General features: G+C 38.5%; 1 non-coding gene across 1 annotated transcript; it reads left to right on the plus strand.

The window, feature by feature from the left end:
* Positions 1-7,236: 7,236 nt before the first annotated feature.
* LOC148576168 (small nucleolar RNA R71) lies at positions 7,237-7,344 on the plus strand. The gene has a single exon (XR_015903915.1). It is a non-coding gene; the product is annotated as a small nucleolar RNA R71 (small nucleolar RNA).
* Positions 7,345-15,768: the final 8,424 nt, after the last annotated feature.

Raw genomic sequence — 15,768 nt, forward strand, 5'->3', positions numbered from 1 at the left:
CTATTGAACGAATGATGATGCCCCTTGAAGCACACCAAGGCCGAAGGCCACATGGAGGAAGGGAAAGAGAAGAGCAAATGGAAGAAGATGAGCCACACATGGAAGAAGAGCCACAAGAGGAGGAGGAGCAGCCACACTTTTTCCCACATGGCAATATGGATATGACTCAAATGCAAGAAGCAATAGGGAGGTTATCTCAACAATACACAAGAATCCAAGCAAGGCAAGAGGAATATCATTCTCTGTACATGCAAAACCAACAAGCACAAGAAGAAAGAGAGCTAAGAATAATAAACAAACAAAATGAATTCGAGTCAAGGTTTCTTGCAATGCAAGAAGAACATGCCTTTCAATCTCATGAATCTTTTGGGAAGCTGGAACAAATGCAAGCTGAAAGTTTGAAAGCTTTCAAGGAGTTTACAACACTCCAAGAAGCAAGGTATGAAGTGCAAGCCGATTATAATGTCAATAGCCAAATCAAACTAAACTATATTGGAGAACATATGCACAACATGGATCCGGCATTCCCAACTTTTGATGAATTTTTCAAAATGAGAAGTGAGATGGAAGTGAACAGGGCTATGAGACTTGAAGATAGAGTGGAAGAGGCTATGAATAGGGCTGGCTTTTGGCAAGATCAACAAGCACCAAACAAGGATGGTGGGAACACTAGCAGCCAAGTGTATGAAAGGAGGAAGAAAAGGCATGACAAATGAAAGGTGGACTTGCTCCTTATTCATCACTACAAATTCAATCTGTTCTAAATTGTCTTTGCATTTCCAAGTAGTCCGTTTTAATTAAAAATCCTTGCATTATGTTTGTTTCTTTCAAAATAAGTAGGCTAGTTTTTATGTTGGCTTGTGTGTTCATTTTCACTTAACAAGAAGCATATGTTATCCCCTGCATCTTTTAATTCAATAAAAGAACAGTTTGAATGTGAAGTGAATTGGTCTCTGTTAGATAGAAGTGGAATAAAAGTAAGTGGTGGTATGTGTGTGATTATATAATAGCTCACTTTTAGTGAATAAAGAGCTAGGATATCTCCTTCTAAGTAAAGAGTGGCCTACTGTCTATGAATCTCAATTGAATTGAATTCCTTGGTTAGAAAGAAAAACAAAAAGAAAGAAAGAACAAAGAGAGCCAAAAAGTGGCAAAACAAAAGAAAAACAAAAAGAAACAAAGCTGGACACCAATAGCTTGAACTCTGAAATATATGCCTGTGATGTTTTTGTACTAGGATCTGCTTGGATTAGTAAACTCTTAGGAGTGCCTCAACACTTGGTGACTTGGGTTAACTAACCCGGGATCATCAGCTGAAAATCCACTATCAAGAGCAACCTAACTACAAAGCATTTAGTAGCCCAAAGAGGTGCTGGGCATCAATGTTTTAAGAAGGAATGTGAGCCAAGTGTCTATGGTGAATAATGTGTCAAGTATAAAGAAAAGAAAATGAACTTGCTACACATGACACTCAAATAAAGCTTTTGAATAAAGAAAAAGCCAAGGATAAAGGAATAATGAGAGGTCATAGTAGTATGTCACTTGAAGCTTGAAGGAGACTTTCTAGGCCTAGGAGTCAATAAGAAGTGAGTATTTACATATCCACATAAAACCCCATGAACTATCAATAACACTTTGCTAGCATGAACTTCCTCTTCCATTTCATTCTTTCTTCTTAATAATTCATTTCTTGCTTGGGGACAAGCAAGCTTTAAGTTTGGTGTTGTGATGACAAGTCATCTTAGCCTATTTTAGCTAGTCTTTTTCTTTTGTTTTCATTAGGATTATGCACTTTCTTAAGCTACAAGCAAGCTAATTGAGTAGATTTTCATGTTTCCCTTGATTGAACCAACCATATATGAATTCATGCCATTTCATGAGGTTTTGTGCTATATTTGTTGCATATTGTGGAAGATTGAATACCTCATGATTTTGAGCAAAGCTTTGATAAGTTTGGTTGATCAATGATAGGTGAAGAAAGCTTGGAGAAAGGTTGAAGCAAAGAGGAATCGCTAAGAGTGAAGATAGGACAATGGAATAAGTGAAATTGAACCGGGAGGCATGAAGTTAGCCCCAACGTTAGCCCCCTAACTTGGAGGCTAACGTTGGGCATGAAAATCACTCCCTGGGCTCCCCACGTTTGAGCCAACGTTAGCCCCCTAACTTGGAGGCTAACGTTGGCACATGACATTGCAAGGAAGTGGCCAACGTTAGCTCCAACGTTAGCCCCCTAACTTGGAGGCTAACGTTGGAACTTGAGAGTTTCTCCCCTGGGCACCAACGTTTGCGCCAACGTTAGCCCCCTAACTTGGAGGCTAACGTTGGCACTTAATTTACAAAGGGGGAAGGCCAACGTTTGCGCCAACGTTAGCCCCCTAACTTGGAGGCTAACGTTGGCACTTGAATTACAAAGGAGGAAGGCCAACGTTTGCGCCAACGTTAGCCCCCTAACTTGGAGGCTAACGTTGGCGCCACTAGCACAAAGCATTGCCAACGTTAGGGTCAAAGTTAGACCCCTAACGTTGGCACCAACGTCCAAACCAGGAAATCAAGCTTGCTGCTATGAAAAGTTAGGGGCAAAGTTAGACCCCTAACTTTGGCCCTAACGTTGGGACCAACTTTGGCTAACTTCAAAACCGGTTCAATTGGTTCACTTCGGTTCTTCTTCAAACTTCAAGAGCAATCAACCAAGGCCTCTTTCAACCCAATTCCACCAAGAACAAAGGCCCAACTCAAGGCTTGAAGATCATTTTGGAAAGTGTATAAATAGGATAGAATTCAAGTTATTAAGGGAGCTTTCCTTTTAGAATTTTCATAATAGTTTTCGGAGAGCTTTTGAACTTGAGTGAACTTTAATTTCTTGTTTTCATTGCTTTCAATTTCATTTTACTTTTGTCTTGGATCTTGGATTGGAGAATTGAAGAAATTCTGTTTCAATCTCAATCTTGGATCTCTCTGTTTATTTACTGCTTAATTGAATTCCATTTCCGGTTCATTGTTCTTCATCTCTTTTCTTTGCAATTTACAATTTCCTTGCTATTGTTCTTGTTGGATCTAGGAAGGCATTGAGATCTAGACTTAGTTTTCTAGTCTCTGGGTCCTGAGATCTCAAATTTTACATTTCAATTTTACATTTCACTTCTCTGTTTCTTGTTTTTAATGTTCATTTACTTTACTGCTTCAAGATCCGATTCAATCCCAATTCCCTTTCCCTCTTCTGTTTGATGCAATTTAGTTTCTCTTTGTTTAATTTCTGCAAATCCACATCCCAATCCCCTTTACATTTCAAGCAATTTACATTTCTTGCACTTTAAGATTCCGCAATTTACATTTCTTGCACTTTAAGTTTCTTCCATTTAATTTCTTGTTCTTTAAGTTTCAGCCATTTATTTCTTGTTCTCTTTACTTCAATACAATTTAATTCTGCAAGTCACAAAACCATCAACCAAATCTTGATTCGCTTGACTAAATCAACCACTAAACTAAAATTGCTCAATCCTTCAATCCCTGTGGGATCGACCTCACTCCCGTGAGTTTTTATTACTTGATACGACCCGGTACACTTGCCGGTTAGTTTTGGGTGTTTTGGGAGAGATTTATTTTTCCTCCAAAATATCTCATCAAGGATAGAATGCTCTTGGTGCTCCACCCTTAGTTGTCCCATATTGGAACTCAATTCTCCTAGGGAGGTGTTGATTTGCTCCCAATAGTTTTGTGGAGGAAAATGCATCCCTTGAGGCATCTCAGAGATTTCATGATGAGGAGTTTCCTCATGCTCTTGTCCATTAGTGGGATCTCTTGTTTGCTCCATCCTTTTCTTAGTGATGGGCTTATCCTTATCAATGAGGATGTCTTCCTCTATGTCAATTCTAGCTGAATTGCAGAGGTGACAAATGAGATGAGAGAAGGCTAACCTTGCCAAAGTAGAAGACTTATCCGCCACCTTGTAGAGTTCTTGGGATATAACCTCATGAACTTCTACTTCCTCTCCAATCATGATGCTATGGATCATGATGGCTCGGTCTATATTAACTTCAGACCGGTTGCTAGTGGGAATGATTGAGCGTTAGATGAACTCCAACCATCCCCTAGCCACGGGTTTGAGGTCATGCCTTCTTTGTTGAACCGGCTTCCCTCTTGCATCTCTTTTCCATTGGGCGCCCTCTTCACAGATGTCCATGAGGACTTGGTCCAACCTTTGATCAAAGTTGACCCTTCTAGTGTATGGGTGTGCATCTCCTTGCATCATAGGCAAATTGAATGCCAACCTTACATTTTTCGGACTAAAGTCTAAGTATTTCCCTCGGACCATTGTAAGCCAATTCTTGGGGTCCGGGTTCACACTTTGATCATGGTTCTTGGTGATCCATGCATTGGCATAGAACTCTTGAACCATTAAGATTTCGACTTGTTGAATGGGGTTGGTGAGAATTTCCCAACCTCTCCTTCGGATCTCATGTCGGATCTCTGGATACTCATTCTTTTTTACCTTAAAAGGGACCTCGAGGATCACTTTCTTCTTGGCCACAACTTCATAGAAGTGGTCTTGATGCACCCTTAAGAGGAATCTCTCCATCTCCCATGACTCGGAGGTGGAAGCTTTTGCCTTTCCTTTCCTCTTTCTAGAGGTTTCTCTGGCCTTTGGTGCCATTAATGGTTATGGAAAAAAAAGCTTTAGCTTTTACCACACCAAACTTAGAAGGTTGCTCGTCCTCGAGCAAAAGAAGAAAGAAGAGAGTAGAAGAAGAAGAAATAGAGGAGATAGAGGGGGCTTAGTGTTTCGGCCAAGGGGGAGAAGTAGTGTGGATGTTGTATGAAAATGAAGGAGTGAAGATGGGCTTATATAGGAGTGGAGAGGGGGGTATGGTTTGGTCATTATGGGTGGGTTTGGGAGGGAAATTGGTTTGAATTTGAATGGTGAGGTAGGTGGGGTTTTATGAAGGATGGATGTGAGTGGTGAAAAGAATGGTGGGATTTGATAGGTGAGGAGTGTTTGGGGAAGAGGTATTGAGGTGATTGGTGAATGGGTGAAGAAGAGAGAGAGAGGTGGGGTAGGTGGGGATCCTGTGGGGTCCACAGATCCTGAGGTGTCAAGGATATCTCATCCCTGCACCAAGTGGCGTGCAAAAATGCCCCTTTTTGCCAATCCTGGCGTTAAACGCCAGGCTGCTGCCCATTTCTGGCGTTTAACGCGAGCTTCTTGCCCATTCCTGGCATTAAACACCAGTCTGGTACCCATTTCTGGCGTTAAACGCCCAGAATGGTGCCAGACTGGGCGTTTAACGTCCATTCTGCTACCCTTACTGGCGTTTAAACGCCAGTAAGTTTCTCCTCCAGGGTGTTCTATTTTTAATTTTGTTTTTTATTCTGTTTTTACTTTTTCAATTGTTTTTGTGACTTCACATGATCATCAACCTACAGAAAACATAAATTAACAAAAGAAAATAGAAATTTAACATAGATAAGTAAAAATTGGGTTGCCTCCCAACAAGTGCTTCTTTAATGTCAATAGCTTGACAGTGGGCTCTCATGGAGCCTCACAGATGTTTAGAGCAATGTTGGAACCTCCCAACACTAAACTTTAGAGTTTGAATGTGGGGGTTCAATACCAAACTTAAAGTTTGGTTGTGGCCTCCTAACACCAAACTTAGAGTTTGACTGTGGGGGCTCTGTCTGACTCTGAGTTGAGAGAAGCTCTTTATGCTTCCTCTCCATGGTTACAGAGGGATATCCTTGAGCTTTAAACACAAGGGAGTCTTCATTCACTTGAATGATTAATTCTCCTCTGTCAACATCAATCACAGCTTTTGTTGTGGCTAGGAAGGGTTTGCCAAAGATGATGGATTCATCCATACACTTCCCAGTCTCTAGGATTATGAAATCAGCAGGGATGTAGTAGCCTTCAACCTTTACCAAGACATCCTCTACAAGTCTATAAGCCTGTTTCTTTGAATTGTCTGCCATCTCCAGTGAGATTCTTGCATCTTGTACCTCAATGATCCCTAGCTTCTCCATTACAGAGAGAGGTATGAGGTTTATGCTTGACCCTAGGTCACACAGAGCCTTCTCAAAGGTCATGGTGCCTATGGTACAAGGTATTGAGAACTTTTCAGGATCTTGTCTCTTTAGAGGTAATCTCTGCCTAGTCAAGTCATCCAGTTCTTTGATGAGCAAGGGGGGTTCATCCTCCCAAGTCTCATTACCAAATAACTTGGTATTTAGCTTCATGATTGCTCCAAGATACTTAGCAACTTGCTCTTCAGTAACATCTTCATCCTCTTCAGAGGAAGAATACTCATCAGAGCTCATGAATGGCAAAAGTAAATTCAATGGAATCTCTATGGTCTCAGTGTGAGCCTTAGATTCCCATTGTTCCTCATTAGGAAACTCCTTGGAGGTTAGTGGACGTCCATTGAGGTCTTCCTCAGTGAAAATCACTGCCTCTTCCTCCTCTCTAGGTTCGGCCATGTGAGACGTGTTTATAGCCTTGCACTCTCTCTTTGGATTCTCTTCTGTATTGCTTGGGAGAATACTAGGAGGGAGTTCAGTAATTTTCTTACTCAGCTAACCCACTTGTGCCTCCAAATTTCTAATGGAGGATCTTATTTCAGTCATGAAACTTTGAGTGGTTTTAATTAGATCAGAGACTATAGTTGCTAAGTCAGAGTGGCTCTGCTTAGAATTCTCTGTCTGTTGCTGAGAAGATGATGGAAAAGGTTTGCCATTGCTAAACCTGTTTCTTCCACCATTATTGTTGTTGAAGCCTTGTTGAGGCCTCTATTGATCCTTCCATGAGAGGTTTGGGTGATTTCTCCATGAAGGGTTATAGGTGTTTTCATAGGGTTCTCCCATGTAATTCACCTCTTCCATTGCAGGGTTCTCATGATCATAAGCTTCTTCTTCAGGGGAAGCTTCCTTAGTACTGCCTGGTGCAGCTTGCATTCCAGACAAGCTTTGAGAAATCATATTGACTTGCTGAGTCAATATTTTATTATGAGCCAATATGGTATTCAGAGTATCAATTTCAAGAACTCCTTTCTTCTTATTTATCCCATTATTCACAGGATTCCTTTCATAAGTGTACATGAATTGGTTATTTACAACCATTTCAATGAGTTCCTGAGTTTCTGCAGGCGTTTTCTTCAGATGAAGAGATCCTCCAGCAGAGCTATCCAATGACATCTTGGATAGTTCAGATAGACCATCATAGAATATACCTATGATGCTCCATTCTAAAAGCATGTCAGAAGGGCACCTTCTGATCAATTGCTTGTATCTTTCCCAAGCTTCATAGAGGGATTCTCCTTCCTTCTGTCTGAAGGTTTGGACTTCCACTCTAAGCTTGCTCAACTTTTGAGGTGGAAAGAACTTTGCCAAGAAGGCATTGACTAGCTTTTCCCAAGAGTTCAAGCTTTCTTTGGGTTGTGAATCCAACCATGTCCTAGCTCTGTCTCTTACAGCAAAAGGGAAGAGCATAAGTCTGTAGACCTCAGGATCAACCCCATTGGTCTTGACAGTGTCACAAATTTACAAGAATTCAGCTAAGAACTGATGAGGATCTTCCAATAGAAGTCCATGAAACTTGTAATTCTGTTGCATTAGAGAAACTAATTGAGGCTTACGCTCAAAGTTGTTTGCTCCAATGGTAGGGATTGAGATGCTTCTCCCATAGAAGTCGGGAGTAGGTGTAGTAAAGTCACCAAGAACCTTCCTTGCATTGTTGGCATTGTTGTTGTTTTTGGCTGCCATGGCTTCTTCTTGTTTGAAAAGCTCTGTTAGGTCCTCTACAGAGAGTTGTACTTTAGCTTCTCTTAGCTTTCGCTTCAAGGTCCTTTCAGGTTCAGGATCAGCCTCAACAAGAATGCTTTTGTCTTTGCTCCTACTCATATGAAAGAGAAGAGAACAAGAAAGTATGGAATCCTCTATGTCACAGTATAGAGATTCCTTGAGGTGTCAGAGGAAAAGAAGAATAGAAGGAGAAGGTAGATAGAAGAGAATTCGAACTTATCAAGAAGGATAGAGTTCGAATTGCACCTTGAGGAGGAGTGTTAGTCCCTTAAATAGAAGGATGTGAGAAGAGGGGAAGAATTTTCGAAAATTAAATTAAAAGATTTTGAAATAATTAAAAGAAATTTTGAAAATTTGATTGATGATTTTCGAAAACTAAGATTGGGAAAGAAATTAAGTGATTTTTGAAAAGATTTTGAAATTAGAAATAAAAAAGATATGATTGAAAATTAATTTTGAAAAAGATGTGATTGAAAAAGATATGATTGAGAAGATATGATTGAAAATCAAATTAAAAAGAGAAAGTTTTAAAATTAAAGTTGATTACTTAACTAACAAGAAATTAAAAGATATGATTCTAAAATTAAAACTTTTGATCTTTTCTTAATAGGCAAGTAATAACTAGAAAATTTTGAATTAAATTATTAATTGTAGCAAGAATTTTCGAAAATAGTAATAAATAAAAAAATTTGAAAAGAAATTGATTTTGAAAAGATATGATTGAAAAGATATGATTTGAAAAAGATTTGATTTTGAAAAATTATGAAAATTTGAAAAAGATTTGAATTAAAAACAAAATCTTCCCTCTAGTGTCCTTCTGGCGTTAAACGCCCAGAATGGCATCCATTCTGGCATTTAACGCCCAAAATCCTACCTTTTTGGGCGTTAAACGCCCAACCAGGTACCCTGGCTGGCGTTTAAACGCCAGTTTTCCTTCTTCACTGGGCATTTTGAACGCCCAGCTTTTTCTGTTTAATTCCTCTACTGAATGTTCTGAATCTTCAATTCTCTGTGTTATTGACTTGAAAAGACACAATTTAAGAATTTTTTTAAAAAATTTTTTTTATGATGAGAAACAATAATAAAAAGAATGCAACTAAGATCAAATAAACAATGCATGCAAGACACCAAACTTAGAAGTTTGTATACTAAGGACTATAGCAATTTGAAAATGCATATAAGAAACAACAAAAGACACAAAATAAGAGAAATTAAAGATCAGAGCACTGAAATCATCAAGAACAACTTGAAGATCAATGAAGAACATAATGCATGAAATTTTCAAAAATTAGAAGAATAAAGACATGCGATTGACACCAAACTTAAAATTAGATACTAGACTCAAACAAGAAACATAAAACATTTTTTATTTTTATGATTTTATAAATTTTTTTTTGTGATTTTCAAAACTTATATAGAAAAGAAAATAAAGGGAATCAAAACTTTTCATAAGAATTCCAGGAATCATGCAATGTTAGTCTAAAGCTTCAGTCCAAAAAGGATTAGACATGGCTAGTCAAGCTTCAGCAGGACATTACATTCAATAGCTAAATTGATGAGAATCAATCAGCTTTTGTGATGATAAGAACATCACCTTGAAACTCTAGAATTTATTCTTAAAAATTCTGAAAAATAAAAAGAAAAGTACCTAATCTAAGCAACAAGATGAACCGTCAGTTGTCCAAACTCGAACAATCTTCGGCAACGGCGCCAAAAACTTGGTGCACGAAATTGTGATCATCAACAATGGCACCAAAGGACTTGGAGCTCTCAAACGTGAATCACACTTTGTCACAATTCCGCACAACTAACCAGCAAGTGCATTGGGTCGTCCAAGTAATACCTTACGTGAGTAAGGGTCGATCCCACGGAGACTGTCGGTTTGAAGCAAGCTATGGTCATCTTGTAAATCTCAGTCAGGCAGATTCAAATGGTTATGGAGGATTGATAATTAAAGATAAATAAAACATAAAATAAAGATAGAGATAGAGATACTTATGTAATTCATTGGTAGGAATTTCAGATAAGCGTATGAAGATGCTTTGCTCCTCTTGAACCTCTGCTTTCCTATTGCCTTCTTCCATTCATTCATACTCCTTTTCATGGCAAGCTTCATGTTGGGCATCACCGTTGTCAATGGCTACTTCCCGTCCTCTCAATGAAAATGTTCTACGCACGCTGTCACCGCACGGCTAATCATCTGTCAGTTCTCGATCATGTTGGAATAGGATCTATTAATCCTTTTGCGTCTGTCACACACCCAACAATCGCGAGTTTGAAGCTCGTCACAGTCATCCCTTTCCAGATCCTACTCAGAATACCACAGACAAAGTTTAGACGTTCCGGATCTCAGGAATGGCCGCCAATAATTCTAGCCTATACCACGAAGATTCTAATCTTATATTAGAAACCTAAGAGATACACATTCAAGCTTGTTTGCATGTAGAACGGAAGTGGTTGTCAGTCACGCATTCATAGGTGAGAATGGTGATGAGTGTCACATAATCATCATGTTCATCATGTTCTTGGGTGCGAATGAATATCTTGGAGAAGAAATAGACTTGAGTTGAATAGAAAAACAATAGTACTTGTATTAATTCATGAAGAACAGCAGAGCTCCACACCTTAATCTATGGTGTGTAAAAACTCCACCATTGAAAATACATAAGAACAAAAGGTCTAGGCATGGCCGAATGGCCAGCCTCCCAAAGAGGGTTCAATCATCAAAACATGATTCCAGGATGATCAAAAGATGAAAATACAATAGCAAAGGGTCCTATTTATAGAAAACTAGTAGCCTAGGGTTACAGAAATAGGTAATTAATGCAGAAATCTTCTTCCGGACTCACTTGGTGTGTGCTTGGGCTGAGCATTGAAGCTTCCATATGTAGAGACTTTTCTTGCAGTTAAACGCCAGCTTTTGTGCCAGTTTGGGCGTTTAACTCCAGCTTTTGTGCCAGTTCTGGCGTTAAACGCCAGAATTCTTGAGCTAACTTGGAACGCCTGTTTGGGCCATCAAATATCGGGCAAAGTATAAACTATTATATATTGCTGGAAAGCCCAGGATGTCTACTTTCCAACGCAATTGAGAGCGTGCCAATTGGTTTTTTGTAGCTCCAAAAAATCTACTTTGAGTGTAGGGAGGTCAGAATCCAATAGCATCTGCAGTCCTTTTTCAGCCTCTGAATCAGATTTTTGCTCAGGTCCCTCAATTTCAGCCAGAAAATACCTGAAATCACAGAAAAATACACAAACTCATAGTAAAATTTAGAAAAGTGATTTTTAAACAAAAACTAATAAAAATATAATAAAAACCAACTAAAACATACTAAAAATATACTAAAAACAATACCAAAAAGCGTATAAATTATCCGCTCATCACCCATCCTAAGGCTTATAAGCCATTTACATTTCACTTTTCAACACACTCAACCCTCATTTGTGAGAGAGACCCTTGGTAAAGAGAAGAGAAGGAGAGTAAGATGCCGTAGCTTTCACTATTCATCACTACATTCAAATCCACATAACTTTCAATTCGTAACTTCGATCGAAGACCCGTTTACGGCCACGCGCCACTCTCGCCGTATTTTTCGATTCTATACCATTTTTAAGGTGATTAATTTCGAGAACTTTGAGCCATTTTTGAAATCTCTCTTCAATTTGCATTTTGGGTATGGAGTATTGAGATTTTTGTGATTTTGATGCAATAGGAGAGCTCTAGCATAAATTGTAGTTGGATTCTACCCAAGTTTCGAATGAGATAAGGTAAGGTGACCTTTTCCTCCTTCAAACCTCTATTTTTATGGGTCCTAGGTTGATATGTGTGTGAAATTTGGTGATATTAGAGTTGCTTGGATGATTTCAGTACTTGGTGTCGTTGTGGAGCAATTCTTCAGGCTTGGTGGGAGTTGAGCGAGCTCGGTTTGGCCGGAAGGACAAGAATTCAAGGGTTGAAAATTTCCATCATTAAAGTACGGGTTTTGGTTTCAGGTAGGTATTATGTAAAGTTATGTGAAAACCTAGGTTACTTGTCCCTAGGATAGGACTGAATGGAATTGATCGTTGATATGCTTGAATAATAGCTAGTATGAGTTTTGTGTTGGTTGATGTGTTTTGCATGAAATTGAGAATGAAAATTAATGAGTTTTAGGATGAATTGAGAAGTGTTATGTGCTATTGTGCGATTGGATAATTGTGATGTATGCATGATTGAATTGGTGTGGTATGATTGCCTATAATGATAATTGATATGAAAATTTGGGCTGGAGGCTGTGATAGGGTGAGAAATCTCCTCTTTGGTAAGTCGAGATAAGTGGTTTGAATTGTTGAATGAGAATGAGACGATTGATTAAAATTTGGTTGTGAATTTTGGATGCTTGAGTGTGTATGTTAAGGTTGGATTAAAACTTTGGTAAATTAAGTGCCGAATAATTAGGAAGGGTAGAAATTGATAAATGAGTGTTGAGAATGTTTAGAAATGGTTTGGAAATGATTTAAAACTGAATTGGCCTGAAAATTGGTCAAAATGAGCTTTTAACCAACTTCAACGGGTTATAACTTAGCGCGTGGAGTTTGGATTTTGATAAAATTTGTATTAAATTAAAGGTGCTGATGAGAATTTTAAATTGGTTTAAGAATGAAGGAAAATAGAATTTTGTAGAACAAGTTATGAATAATTGAACATTAGTGTTTTAAACTGAAATATGAGATACTGCAGAAAAACCATAATTTTGGTCTTGTGCATACGCACAAGGGTGATGCGTACGAACAAGTCCTATTTTCTCAATCAATCTTTGTTTTTGACTGTTTGGCTTTTCCAACAAGCTTGTAAATCCCGTATAAAGTTTGATAACCTATTTTTAAGATCTGGGTAGTGTGTGGCTAAGTCCAATGAATTGAATTGAATTATTCCCAAATAAATGCTTGGTTATCCAGATGAAATTATTGCGGGGATGGTGGTTCGTCCCATCGGCGGTGAAGACAGTGGTGTTATCATGCTCACCAGATATAGAATTGATGAATTAATAATGACTTGGGGTTAATGAATCTATAAGTTGTAAAATTGATTAAAATGAATGAATATTGATTAATTACCTGGGTAAGATGCAAGAGTTGTAGTTTGTCCCACTTGCTCCGGGTTAAGCACAGTTAAACACCTGCCTAAGTAAGATGCAAGGATAGTGGTTTGTCCCAATTGCTCTAGGTAAAGGTTTGAGACACTTGAGTAAGATGCAAGGGTTGAGGTTTGTCCTACTTACTCCGGGTTGAGACTTGAGACACCTGGGTAAGATGCAAGGATTGTGGTTTGTCCCACTTGCTCCGAGTTGAGAATTGTAAACACCTACCTAGATAAGACGCAAGGGTTAAGGTTTATCCCAATTGCTTCGGGTTAAGCATATAAGATGCAAGGGTTGCGGTGTGGTCCCACTTGCTCCATGTGGTGTTTCATGTACGGGTTAGCTACCAATATGTGTGTTTTTGGCATTATAACTGACAAGTGAGCTCATGACCAGTAGAACAGGCATGCATCATGTGCATTTATTTACAATTGCTTGGATGTGCATATTTGTTTGGTTTGCCTATTTGTTCACCTATCTGCTGCTTCTACTACTTAAACTAATTGTATTCTGTTGTGATTGACTTGTTTTTCTTGTTTGTGTTTGATTTCTATTAAGAATTTGAGACTAATGAGACTGTGAATAATTCTTTGAGACTGTGGATAAATCTTTGAGACTATTGAGACAGTTGAGATTCAATGAGACTATTGAGACTAATGAGATTATTAAGATTTATGAGACTAAAAACATTGATACGAATTACTGTTTAGTGCTAACTGAACTAATAATAAAAAGAGTACGATTAGCTTTGACGAATTTAGCCTTTTCGAATTAGACTAAGACCCTAGGCTTGGATTCCTGTGGCATTGGAGATTAGGATTGCCTAGCAGGTTCATATAGTTTTATATAGTCTCTATTTGGAACTATTACCCTACTAGGAAGCTTCGGATTCTCACCTGTTGTCGGATTTTGTTGATTTCAGATACAGGACGTGACTCACCTCGCTGACTGTGCTAGACTCTTGATAAAGCGAAGAAGACATCTTTCAGAGTTTATTTTGCTTTATGTAGTATCATATCTCCATTTTTGATATATGTATTTGTGTATCCCTCACAGGGTCTCTGTATTTTTGTATACTTTGGGTTGTATTATGTTCTAGCTGGCCTTTTCTTCGCAGATTGAGACTAGTTCTACTTATGTATCTACTCTGAGACTCATATATTTCTGTATCCTACGCTGTTTATCTATAACGTTTCGGGTGTCAACGACTATTGCTTGTTATCCTTTCTTCACAATCTCCTAGTTATATGATTAATCTTCGAATATATGTATGTATATTTTATTTCTAGGCATTGTAATGCCTAACCACCTCTGATTTACGACTATAGCGTAAGGCTTTGTGTGGTCGAGTGTTACATTAAACATAACTTGTAAAAATGCATTATGATTACCCATATATAAATCTCTAATATTTCAAATATATTTGAAACACAATCTTTAGTTGCCTACAATATAGAAAGTAAATTCTATAGAGTTAAAAGGTTAAATAAAATGATTGATTAAGATATAAAACATACATGCATATACTGATTCAGAAGAAGGATAAAAAATAATTGCATTGGCATAAATTAATTATATCATAACATTTTTAACATGAATGAAAGTAGAAAGAGAAGAACTATTATTACCTCAATTTCTCTGAAACATTAGTTGGCTCTATTGGAAATATGCAGGAACTAGAAGTAAAAATATTTAGGTAAAAACCAAAAAGTGAAGATACTTTTTTTTGAAAGTAGAGCTCAACACATGAAGTAGAGCATAGTCAAAACTGAAAAATAAAGACAAACATCAAAGAAGCAGTAACTTATATCCCCATGTTATCTCTGGCATTGCCATCAACAACCAAAGGGATTCGCACCTAGCCACTCGTTGTAGTTCAGAGAGTACATGTTAATAATCTCCTCCACTCATTTTTCCTTATTCTGAAATAGTCTTCTATTTCTTTCCAACCACAAATTTCAGATAATCGCGCAAAAGCTGACCATCCATGCCTTACGTTCCGCCTTTCTAGCTGAAACCTCAGTCCAACTTAGGAAATGCTCCTTCAACGAACTCGGACAAGACCATAATCTACCAGCATATGATAGCCATGCACACCAAACCTGCCAAGAAAAACTACAGGCTAGAAGCAAGTGATGACCAGACTCCACACAGTTATTGCAAAGTATACATAAAGTATCTTGTTGGTAATGACCCCGAGTCGACTCAGTCTCTCCTTCGTACTGATTCTGCCAGTCAATGCAAACCAAACAAACACCTCCACTCTTGGTGGAACAAGTCCTTTCCAGATAGTACTCGTAAAGCTATAGCTTGTGATCTCCTTCGGGACCATGTCCGCCTACATTACCTGCACAAATGAGTTAGTTGAAAAAAACACCATGTTTATCATATTTCCACACAACTTTGTCCTATCTATCATATGCAAGTCTAACCAGCCTTAACGCATCAAGTAGCTGGTTCACTAGATCCAACTCCCATTGGAACAATTGTCGTCGCCATTGAAAGTTTCATATCCACTCTAATCCATCCCAAAACCCACAATCCCCTATCATTGATCCTACTTGGTTTGAAATAGAGTAAAGTCTAAGAAAATGATCTTTCAACAACCCTCAAAGTAGCCAGACATCCTCTCAGAAGCGAGTATCTCGTCCGTCTCCGACCTCCATAGACAACCCATTAATCATCTTCTGCCTCAGTTCTGGAGTCGTGAACTGTAACTGACAAATATCCCTCCACGGGCCCCCCGCACGAGTAATTCTTGGGTGGACAGAGGCACAGCTGGATTCAGATTATTACAGGAACAAACCACCTTCTTCCATAACGGACATTCCTCCTTAGAAAAGCGCCACCACCACTTAAATAG

Source organism: Arachis ipaensis, chromosome B1 (genome assembly GCF_059453495.1).
Source record: "Arachis ipaensis isolate K30076 ecotype BB chromosome B1, ASM5945349v1, whole genome shotgun sequence".
Lineage (NCBI taxonomy): Eukaryota > Viridiplantae > Streptophyta > Magnoliopsida > Fabales > Fabaceae > Arachis > Arachis ipaensis.